Source organism: Macadamia integrifolia, chromosome 10, assembly GCF_013358625.1.
Source record: "Macadamia integrifolia cultivar HAES 741 chromosome 10, SCU_Mint_v3, whole genome shotgun sequence".
Taxonomy (NCBI): Eukaryota; Viridiplantae; Streptophyta; class Magnoliopsida; order Proteales; family Proteaceae; genus Macadamia; species Macadamia integrifolia.
The window spans coordinates 13,395,734-13,408,014 of NC_056566.1; the positions used below are offsets into that span (position 1 = coordinate 13,395,734).

Genomic DNA, 12,281 nt, shown 5'->3' on the forward strand with positions numbered 1-12,281 from the left:
CCCCCAAACACACACACATGATTGGGTTAATGGATATATTTTGAATATTTTGGCAATTGTATTTTGGCTTTTGAGCTGTCTTTTTTCATCTCCTCTCAGATCTGGTAAATCTTTCCTTACTATTATCTCTCTTCTCATTATTCATTGTCTCTTTCTTTTTCTCTCAGTTGTCTTTTCTCTTCCTTCTTTGGACAGCTCAACACGTTTCTCTACAATAACAACAAACACAACAAGCATAACCTTATCCCAACCAAATGGGGTCGGATACATGGATCCGATATGGAAAAAGGGAAATAAAGAAGCAACAAAAGAAGGAAAAAGGAAGTAGAAGGGGGTTAGGGGGGTAAGAGAAGTAGATAATGCAGTATTAAAAAATGCATCATAGGATCATCCCCTACAAGGGGTCGGCTACCCGGGTCCTTGTCCTCCACAAAACTCTATCTATGGTCATACTACAATCTAGCCCCACCATATGCATATTTTTTCTCACCACTTCATCAATAGTCATTTTATGCCTGACCTTACCTCTTTTGGCTCCCTCCAAATGAATTTGATCACTCTTCCTTATTGGGGCATCAATAGGTCTCTATTGCAATGACCATACCACCTTAACCGGCTCTCCCGGAGCTTGTCCTGTGGTGCAGGCCCCAACTCATTTTTAATACAATCATTCCTTACTCTATCTCTCCTGATCTTGCTGCACAGTCCTCTCAGCATCCTCTACACTCAGTTTAGTCAAATCACTGTTCTTGACTACCCAACACTCCGCTCCATATGTCATAGCTGGTCGTATAACTCTCTTGTAGAATTGTCCCTTAAGTTTAACAGACATTCTTTTGTCACATAGCACTCCTGACGCACCTCTCCATTTCATCCATCCCACTCGAATTTTGTGGGCCACATCATCCTCTATATCACCCTTTATGTGATGGACCCCAGGTATTTAAAACACTCACTTTGGGGTAGCTCCCGTTCCCTAAGTTTCACCACTCCCTCTCCTCCCCCAGTTTGACTGAAGGGGCACGTCATATACTTTGTCTTCGTTCTGTTTATCATAAAACCTCTTGATTCCAAGCTTGATCTCCATATCTCTAGTTTAGTATTAATCCCTTCCGCTGTTTCGTCTATCAAAACAATATCATCCGCTAATAGCATACACCATGGAATCGGGTCTTGTAAGTGCCTCGTTAAATCATCCATTATGAGTGCAAACAAATAAAGGCTCAAAGACGATCCTTGGTGTAGCCCAATAGTAATTGGGAATTCGTTACTTTGACCGTTTTGACACTCGTCACCACCATGGTTCAAGGTTTTGACCGATATCGTCGAAATTTCCCACATTTCGACGGTATCTTAGGACTCCGATACCATATAGCATTTGAATTTTAAAAGTCACTGGTTTTGGTAAGTATCAACCAAAATTCGAAATGTGGGAAATTTCAAGTGGACCAATGGGTTCGACCTTGGGTTGAGCCAGCCTTTATAAAACCTTCTTAAATGGGAAACTAAGGGCCTGTTTGATAGTGTTTCTGCCGTTTCTTGAATAAAACCTTCTTAAATGGGAAACTAAGGGCAGAAACATAAATTTTTGTTTCTAGAAATAGAAACGGAATTGAAGGTGTTTGATAAGTCATGTTTCTGGAAGTCGATAGTAACCAGCGAAAGAATGGCCACGAGTCGTTTCTTGAACCATAAATAGGTAGAAATTTCAATTTCTATTTCTGAAAACAAGTGAAACGAAACAGTTTTATCGAACGCTTTTTGTTCCGTTTCTGCCTTTTTGGACACAAAAATGGCAGAAACACGTTTCTTGAAACGTTATCAAACAGACCCTAAGTCTTCTCATTTCAAAATTTTGGTCCTTTCCCCATATTTTTTCTTTGTTATGTGGGAAACTTGGGAAAACACTCGAGATATTTCCCTTGTGCTATCAAATCTTCATTTTAAGGTTGGATTCTTGCACATTCACAGCAAATCTACCTAAGGAAGGGAGCTTGGACCAAAGGTAAGTCCCGAAATATACTTAAAAATAGAGTAGAATGATGTAAATTTTTATATGTTAGTTAGAAGGACCCAATCTACGCATTCACAATGTCTATTTTATTTTTTTATTTTTTATTTTCTGTTTTTTAAAATACATTTACCTAAAACATATATTTGAAAAAAATAGGGTTAATATTTGAGTGTTGAGTCTGTTGACTATTGAGACTTGAGACTTGAGAGATAACTCACAATTATGTAATATTATTATTTATTTTGGATCCTTTGCATTATGTTTTGTTTGTTTTAAAATTTTAATCATGTATTTCACATTTTTAGTTATTAACTTATATATGTATTTATGTAGTATAGTACTATAGTTTTACTTGACGACTCAACGTACATTAGCAAACTTTGGTTGACACCACAAGTATGACTTTAGGTGTTTTTTTTTCTATGAAACTAATTATGTGGATGGGTTATAAATGTCTAAAATAGGACGTACACTAAGCATTAGGCAAAAAAAAAATATATATATATTTTGGGGGTTGAAACCCTCGATATTTTGAACCTTGGTCACCGCTCCCTTATACATGTTCTTAATTATATCCACATAGTTATTCATACCCCTTTTCTTCTCTAAGACATGCCAAATGAACTGTCTCGGTACTGTGTCATAGGCTTTCTCTAGGTTAATGAAGACCATGTGGAGGTCCTTTTTGTGGGATTTAAATACTTCCATAAGCCTCCTTAGGAGATAAATAGCTTTTGTTGTTGATTTCCATGGCATAGAATCAAATTGATTCTCTATTACCTTAGTATCCTCCCTAGATGGGCTTCAATAACCTTTTCCCAAAGTTTCATAGTATGACTCATAAGCTTTATGCCTCTATAGTTATTGCAGTTCTGGATATCAGCTTTGTTCTTAAAAATCGGAACTACAATGCTTCTCCTCCACTCATCCGGCAGAGTCTTAGTACTCAAAATCTTGTTAAATAGTTTGCTTAGCCAAGACACCCCATGTCCTCCTAGTCTCTTCCGCACTCCAATTGGGATCTCATCCGATCCTAGTGTTTTACCTGCATTCATCCTTTGTAGGGCATTTTTAACCTCGATTTCGCAAACCTGCAGTAAACGTCCATGAGATATGAGGGATTGATGTTATTCCCCTCCACTTATGGGTCCCTCCTATCAGTCAACGTACCTCCATTTAGTAGGTTGCAAAAATAATCACCCCGGCTCTTCATAATGTCCTCATTCCGTACTTGAACTCTTCCATCCTCACTATTAATGCATTTGAGATGGTCCAAATCCATGCTCATCCTTTCTCTTATTATAGCTATTTTATATATATATATATATATATAAATCTTTTCCCCCTTCTTTTGTATTAAGGTTTTCATATAGATCATCATATTTCTCTGCCTTGCTTTCCCCACAACCCTCCTAGCCTAATTTCTGGCTGTGTGGTAATGTGCTTTATCCTTTGCCTCGCTAGTCGTCTGCCAAGTCTTAAAATGATCTTTTTTAGTCTTAATGGCAGCTTGGACCTCGTTGTTCCACCATCAGGTCTCTCTAGGAGTCCTCCACCAACCCTTTGATACCCCTAGAACTTCTATGGCCACCTTCTTGGTACAGGTTGTCATATCCGTCCATATCTCGTTATTATCCCCTTTGCAATCCCACTTGCCTTGTTCAACCACTTTATCAGTAAAATTTTTTAGGGTAACTCCTTGTAGCAGCCCCCATTTTATCTTAGGATAGACATGCTTCATCTTTTTGCGTTGCCTCATAATGAGATACATATCCAGGACCACCAGTCGATGTTGAGCCGTTAAGTTTTGTATCGCTATAACCTTACAATCTTTACAAAGCAATCTATCAGATCTTCTAGTAAAAAAGAAGTCAATTTGGCTTGCATGCTGCCCACTTTTGTAACTAAATGTTTTACTCTCTTCTCAAAAAAAGGTATTTGCAATGCAAAATTCATACACTAATGCAAAGTCCAACGCTGAGATCCCCTTTGCATTCCTTTCTCCAAATCCATATTCTCCATGCACCTCTTTATAGCCTCTCGGATCTTTGCCCACATGCCCGTTTAGGTCCCCACCTATAATGATTTTCTCGCCCTGACTGAAACATTGCATCAAGTCATCCATTTGCTCCCAGAATTGTAATTTAACACTCTCATCAAGTCCTACTTGGGGCTCGTATGCGCTCGCTATTTTGATAACCTCATCGTCAAGCACCAGTTTAATGGAGAGAATCCTATCTCCAAATCTCTTAACATCCACAACGTCCTTTTTAAGGTCTTTATCCACTACTATACCCACTCCACCTCTCCCACTTTCATTTCCCAAGTACCATAGCTTGAAGTTATTCAACCCCTTAGCTTTACTGACCTTCCATCTCGTTTCTTGAACAGATGCAACATTAATCCTTCTTCTTCGCATAACATCTGTCAACTCCATACTCTTACCTATCAGAGATCCAATGTTCCATGATGCAAATCTGATTCTATGCTTACATATAAGATTAGTACCACAAGACATGACATAAAAAGGTACAAAGGCAATAAAAGAAATATGCAGTAAAAAATAGTAGGATCCATGCATAAGAATTAGTACCACAAGACACGTCTCAAAGGCAATAAAAGAGATATGCAGTAAAAAATAGTAGGATCCATGCAAAAGGATTAGTACCACAACACACCTCTCTCTCTCTCTCTCTCATCTTATTTTCTTTGCCATCTCTCTCAATCAAATCCTCTCTTGCTCCCTTCATTTTTTAAATCGATTACTGATTTCAGAAACCCAATATTTTCTGATGCAGAGTATTTGCACAGTGCCAAGAGAAGAAGAAGAACTTGTGATTTCAGGAATTTCAGAATTCATAGTTTCTCTAGGAATCCTATTCCTATTCCTACTCTGCTATGAATAGGAATACTTAAGTAGAGTACTGGTTTCAGTTTCTTTTCCTGTTTTTAATTCATGCTGGATTAGGAATCTGTAAGTCCAGTCCTTTTATGAGTTGATTTTCTTTCTTTAAGGCATATCCTAGTTGGTTTAGGACTCCAAACACTATTGGTGGTTCTTGAGTCAGTTTAGTAGTTGTTTTAAGTCTTTTATTGGTCAATTAAGTAGCCAGTTTGACTACTAGTTGGTTTAGGCTATTTGTAGTCATGTTATGAGGCATATTTGGAGAGTTTTTATTTACATTTTTTTTTTTTTAATACTTTTGTAACCAGCCATTAAGGCAAATGGATTTTTTTTTGGATGAATTAGAAAATCCATTACCAAATGAAAGAAGGGGGGGGGGACATAGGCCAAGAACACGGCCCTCCTTAACAAAAGGGGAGGCAAAGGTGTAGAGAGGGGAGGGGGAAAACCCCAAGAACCACAACAAAATGCCCTCAAGAGGCCAAATAAACAAAAGCCAAACTACGACACTAAATTGGCTACAAAAAGATCACACGACCACCTTCAAAAGGAATACGAAACGGGGGAGATCGAACCGCAAAACTAAAGCCCCCCAACACTACTAAATGTTGTGGCAGAGGGCATGGTCACAAATATCCTTGCTAAGAGGCAAAATCCTTTCATTGATGAAAAGGGAATAGCCTTGGAGGGGTAGCTCTTGGGGATAAGGCGGGGAACTCGTGTCACACTGGTGGTAGGCACGAGGGGGGGAAGAGTCGATGAAGTTAGCGAAGGGTGGGCGAGGGTAGGATGAGGGCTTGGGGCATCGGGTAAGGGATGCCCATTAGGAGAAGAGTGGGCCACTGGGTGAGCCAAACCCCCCCTCCAGAACCAGGTGGGCTAGGTTAGACAAACTAATCGGGTGTAGGCCCAAATGGGCCGGAGATTGTGCTGCGGGGAAGTAGATGGCTAGGTCAAAGGGTATGAAGTAGAAAGGCCCACGAGTGGAGCAGTGGGATGGATTTCCAAATGAGTGGAAGGAATCATGGGATCCATGGCTGGGTGAGGGAGAGGTAATAGGTGGGGGAGGATTGAGGAAGGAAGAGAGATAACCAAGACATCGATTTCTCCCTAAAAAAGGATGGTCATAGGAGAGGAGGTAAAAACAAAAGAAGCATGGAGGAGGAAGGGGAGTGAAAGCGACTACTCGACTCGGACTGACCAAGTAGGAGGAGGCTATCGCAGGAGCAGACATCATCTTAGAGGGAACCATAGATGGGCCATTTACAACACAACATTGATCATTAGGACCTTCGATCCCAACAGGAAGGAATTGAAGGGTGTTGAAGCAATTCGATGGACCTTTGGTCCTTGTAAGAAGGACCTATGGAAGGTGAGTAGAGTCTCCATCACACCTCGGAGGAGAACCCGAGGCCGGCTTCTCTCAACTTTGAAACTTTCATTGTTTGCCACGGCTGGGAGCATGACTAGAGACGATAAGGAAACAAGGGGGCACCAGATAAATGGATCTCCCTAGATGCGAGGTGGTTGGAGTATCTACCATATGGGGGCTGAGGGGGATATCCAAGCACAACAGAAGGGGCAGTGGCCATGGGAGTATGTGCCTGAGTAGGATGGTTGATAGTTTGTAGACAAGGCAACAAAGGTCGACCTTGTTCAGTAGTAGATATTGGTCCCATTAGCGGAGAAAGATTGGATTTTTCCCACTTTCCAGGGGCCACCCTCAAGGGCATCAACTTATCTTCTTCATTATAGAACTTGAAGATGAAGAGGCCATTATTCAACAAGTAAGTATCCAAGATCCCTTGAGCCCTCCATTGTTTGTTGAGGGACATCTAGACAATACTGAAAGGTGGTCTGCTGCCGATGAAGTGACCAACCAAGCATTTTTAAATTTGGAGATTTCTAAGTCAAGCAGGAATAGAGGGAAAGATCCTCTCTGGAAGAATTAGGAGCAGGATGGAAGAGGGAATTCCGTACTGATAAAATGTGAGAAATGCCATTTATTTATAGTAAGTGACTACAGGTAAAAGTACAATAATATCCTTGAGTAATAAGCCACGTGGACAGATTTACCCTTATTCCCATATTACAACACTCCCCCTTATGTTGGCGCATAATCCCTATATGAAGACATCTGCTAGTTGATCTCTAGAATGAATGAAGGGAATGCAAATCAACCCGTGGTCAAGCATCTCCTTAATGAAGTGACGATCGATCTCAACATGCTTGGTGCAGTTGTGCTGAATGGGTTGTGAGCAATACCGATGCCATACTTACTATCACAATATAACATTATAGGTAGTGGAATAGGAAGGGCCAAATCTTTCCGAAGTCCTTGAATCCACATCAGTTCATAAATGCCATGAAACATGGCTAATTGAGCTTCATCACTAGATCAAGCCACAACAGCTTCCTTCTTAATCCTCCAAGTAACCAAGTTGCCTCCCACGGAAGTACTATAACTTGTAGTGGATTGGCGATCATCTGGAGAGCTGGCCCAATCAGCATTAGTAAAGGCCTCAACTCTGAGATGACTATGAGAAGATAACAAGATCCCCTATCTTGGTCCAGACTTCAGTCACAGGATCCGAATTATAGCCTTTAAGTGTGTAGAATAAGAACCGTGCATATACAGGCCTCACTGCAAAGGCAATGTATGGACGAGTATGGACTAGATAAATTAACTTTCCAACCAATCGCTGATACTGCCCCATATAAACTGGGCCACCATTCTTACTAGAGAGCTAGACATTTGCCTTTAGGGGAGTATCTGCACTCTGCAGGCTCACATCCAAGCAATCTTGTTGTGGGTAAGAGATCGAGTATACTTAATATGAGACAAAAAAAAAACCTTGGTGGAATGGGCAACCTCAATACCAAAAAAGTAATGCAACTTACCTAGGTCCTTGATCTCAATCTTTCAAACAAGAAAATATTCCTCCGTGTCATTCCCAGTGACAACAATGTCATCAACATACACAATGAAGATGGCAATCTTGGAACCATATCGCTTGATGAACATGGTATGATCAGCATTGCTTTGGGAGTAGCCTACAGACACCATGGCTTTGTGAAATCTCCCAAACTAGGCACGTGGAGACTAACCCATATAATGCTCACTTGAGCAAACAAACTGTCTTTGGTTCTTGCACAAGAAAGCCTAGGAGGAATTTCCATATATACTTCCTCAGCCAATTCACCATAGAGAAATGCATTCTTGACGTCAAGCTGCTGGCTGCTGCAAGTCCCATCTGAGGTTTACCGCACAAGAGAGAATCACACAGATGGTGTTCATTTTTGCCACAAGAGCAAACGTCTCCTGGTAATCAAGTCCATAAGTCTGAGTAAATCCTCTAGCAACCAGGCTTGCCTTGTATCTGTCTATAGTTCCACCATGCTCTGCTTCACAGTAAAGACCCATTTGCAGCTCACTATCCTTTTCTAGGGAGGAAGAGGTACCAAGTCCCGAGTATCATTCTTTTTTAGAGCTTGCATCTAATCATCCATGGCCACCTTCCACCGCGGCTCTTTAATTGCTTCCTGCCAATGCTGAGGAATGAAAATAGAAGACAAGGAGTGAAGGAGGACACAAAGGTGCAATATGAAGGGGAAAGAGAGTCATACAAAATAACCTGAGCAATAGGGGTTTTGTACAAGCTTTCATTCCCTTTCGAACAACAATAAGAAAATTTAGAGGGGGGTTAGAAAGTGAATCATTATGTCAAATCCCAGTTGGTTTACGACTCCAGAAACAGCTGGAGGTTCTTGAATCAGTTTAGGAGTTGTTTAAATCTTTTGTCGGCCAATTAAGTGGCCAGTTTGATTATTAGTTGGTTTAGGCTATTTCTAGTCATATTTTGGGAGTTTATATATACTTTTCTATCAAGCCATTAAGACATTCAGATTTTATTATGAATGAAGTGTGGCTTTGCTGCCCAATACTCTGGTGAGACTTAGATTAAATGGCTTTGGGGTGCAGTTGCTGCCTGGTGGGAGGCTGATCAAGGCTTGGGTGTGATTCTCAAGTCATATCCTTCTTATATCTTCTTCTTCTAATATTGTTCTTCGCTGTTTAATTTCTTCAACTCAGGGGTTATTTAGTTCTCCATTCTACAGTTTTGTAGCATAACTTTATAAATCTTATAGTGATATTTCCTTGAGTAGATCTGAGATCACAATTCACCCTTCAGATTTGTTAATCGCAGGTCAATATGAACACCCCTACATTTCAGATTTGGAATCTGGTTTCAGATCATTAGAGTCCCAATCTGCATCTGTTATATGTGTGTACCATGAGCGGAACTCCCCCTCCTTGTTAAGTCGATGTGAGTCTACTACAGTCTTGTTAACCTTTGTTATTTGCTATGTTTGTAATTTGACTTTTAAGTAGGACTCTAGGCTTAAGAGTTAAAGACTTAATATAGGTATTTGGCCTAGGCCTTGATGAATGAATCCTACTGTGACCCTAGGATTATTCTCGTTCTATTGTTACTTCTGTCTCTTGTTCCTCTTCTTCCTTCACTCCTTAAGGCTGTCTAAGGATTGGCTACTAGTTTTTTTGTTGCTACATGGTATCAGAGTGCTGTAAGTTCTTCATCTTCAATTTCTGTTTTGATAGAATATTTTCTTTGTGGTTTGCAGCAGCATATGATGCCATACCTATTACATGAAACCCTAGTTGATGATTATATGACGATAAACTAGGGTTTCCTTGCATATGCTACATAGTACGTACATCACTGTTTCTATGGAGTTATTCATCTACAGAAACAAATTTTTATCAAGATAAGGCTGGCAGCACTCTGTTTTATGGGGTTTCTTGTGGAAGAATTAAGATCTACACATACTTGCATTGAACCAGCAGATCAACCTGAAGTTTTAGGGCATTGTTGACGGACCTTCTATCCTTCTTTGAGGATGATCCAAGCCTCCAATTGTTGAGAGAATATCACTCCAATATACTGGTGGTACCTTTGTTTTTAATGGATTTCAGCCTGCTTAAGATAACTTTTATCTAGGAACCTGGCCATTGGATTCTGGTAATATTTTGTGTATGATTTCGTCTATCCGAAAGGCTCTTTCAACCTTGCTTTGGTGTCAATTTGACACCTTTATATCTTTATTTCTGTAATCGCCCAATTTCTGGGTCTGAGATTTCAGAATTTTCTTATATTACTGCTGGTTATTATATCCTTATCAAATCAGTTTGATATTGTGGGGTTTTTCGTCCCTATTTACCTACTATATCTGACCGGATTTGGGGACCATCAGAAAAAGGTTATCCTAGACTTGTTAACATCAGAAAAGGGTATCTGGATTTCTGAAATCACCCAAATTTTTTTGGTAGGAAAAATACCTCATTTCTGGGTCTGTGATTTCAGAATTGCTTTATATTACTGCTGGTTATCATATCTTCATCAGATCAGTTATTGTGGGGTTTTTCTTCCCTACTTACCTACTATACCTGACCAGATTTGGGGACCCATCAGAAAATGTTATCCTACCCTTCTGTCAACTTTTGTTTCTGGCCAGAATTTGAGTCTTATTGGTGCTGTTGCTGCTGGTTTTTCACATATATATTCTTCAGTGATTGCTATTTGCTCTCCATTGTGGTTGTCTATTGATAATTGGCTGCTGGTTCATTTGTAAGGGGTAAATTCAAAACCCCCCGTGGTCTATGTCAACGTCCAAATTACTTCTATCAAAATTAATAGTCAGATTATTAACTCTGGGCACAGGCTGTTAAAGTTTATATTATTTGCCAAACAGAAGATGGATTATCATACTCCGCCACCACTTGCTATGACTTCTGCTGACTATAAGGGGTGGACAACGTTGAATGCCACTATACTTTGTTGTCTGGAATAGAATGGAGCTTTCTGTGGCTGCCAACATGATGTTTCATACCACAACTAAGGGTGTCTTGTATGATCTTAAAGAAAGCTACACTCAAGATAAGTAAATGTCCATTGAGACTTGTGGAGAATCGATTTACATTTACTAAACCATGCCTTAGATATAATTTAATGCAAGTCTCGTGGAGAATCCATGCATCGACTTGGCCTCATCAACATTAACCCAAAGTGTAAGTTGATCGGTGATGATTGTTATGGTGACTTAAAAGTCTTGCATGAGAGTGTTTCTATAATGGGTGAAGTTGATCTTTTGATTCCCTTGGTATGTTATATATCATCAAAAATATTGATTCTACTTATTAACGTGCTTCCAATTTTTACCTGATTGAGGGAGGTTAACCATGTAATTTCTTCCATTGGCTAATTATCTCTAGAAAAAACTTGTGAACAGGTCAGTCTTGGTCAGTCAATGAGATCATCTTTTGTTTGACTCAGGAGAAGCACCTAACAGTAAGTTATATCAGCTGTACGTGATACTTAGGCCAAATCATACAGGTGATGGTGATGAATTATGGGGATGATGGACCAAACCAAGAATGTATAGAGTGGATTTTCCTAAATGCAGCAAGAAAATTATGGTGGATCGCACACTGTTCTTGCTTGTCCTCGTCAAAATTCTTGACTAGGGATCCACTTGTGAGGTAAAGATTTTTCTTTGTTCTTAGATCTTTTAGTCAGGTTCGTTGAACCAATCTGCAATAATCTCTTGAATTCAACGTGTGTGGAGGAGCTAAGTTGCCCAGAAATAGGTGAAATGAGAAGAAGAGATCAAATTTCAAAGCCTTCCAGCTTAATTTTTACTTTTCCACTCAGGAGAAATGAGAACACAAAGAGAAGGTATTGTCCTAACCGGCCGGAACTTGCCCTTAATGTTTCTCTCTGCTTTTGTGGCTGAAGGAAGAAGTTGACTTTTTATTAATGATGACCTTGGAATCAAAATAGGATCTGCGTTTTGAGTGGTCAACAACTTCATGTCTGAATATGCTGATGGACATTATTTCAAGTATCTGCCTTAAGAGTGGTCAACTACATCTTTTAACAACATCATGTATGAAGCTGATATAAATTATTTCAAGAATCAAAGTAGGACTCTCTCTCTCTCTCTCTCTATAAATGTGGATTGGAGGGTGTGGGTTGATTTGGTCACGTTTATTTCTCAGAAGGGTCACTGAAGCATTTATAGGACGGTGGCAGATCTACATCTCTCTCTATTAGGGCCGGGTTCAAATAAGGAGTCGGCCGCAGCCGGAATCTCTCGACATCAGGGCAGGGTTCGAATAAGTGGGTTCAGCAATGGGGTTGCCCTTAGCCGAATCAGCCTGAACCTTAGGAACCCTTATTAGATTGGCCAATTCAGCTCGACTTGGATCTGGATGATGGTCGGTCGGCCAATTCGATCAATCTGATTCTGATTTTTGAACCCTGATCTAGAGGGGGGGGGGGG

At 40.1% G+C, this 12,281-nt stretch overlaps 1 protein-coding gene across 9 annotated transcripts in view; it reads left to right on the forward strand.

The window, feature by feature from the left end:
* LOC122091444 (cell wall protein RBR3-like) overlaps window positions 1-12,256 on the forward strand; it is a 34,097-nt gene extending 21,841 nt beyond the window's left edge. For 2 of the 9 annotated variants that reach the window (XR_006143936.1, XR_006143932.1), the window contains 3 exons: window positions 9,128-9,247; window positions 9,564-11,099; window positions 11,229-11,944. The gene's annotated coding sequence lies outside the window, so the exon portion shown is untranslated. Of the gene's footprint in view, window positions 1-9,127; window positions 9,533-9,563; window positions 11,100-11,228; window positions 11,945-11,997 lie in introns of those variants that run through there. The other 7 variants (XR_006143933.1, XR_006143938.1, XR_006143935.1 and 4 more) reach the window with 7 other exon arrangements.
* The last annotated feature ends 25 nt before the right edge of the window (window positions 12,257-12,281 follow it).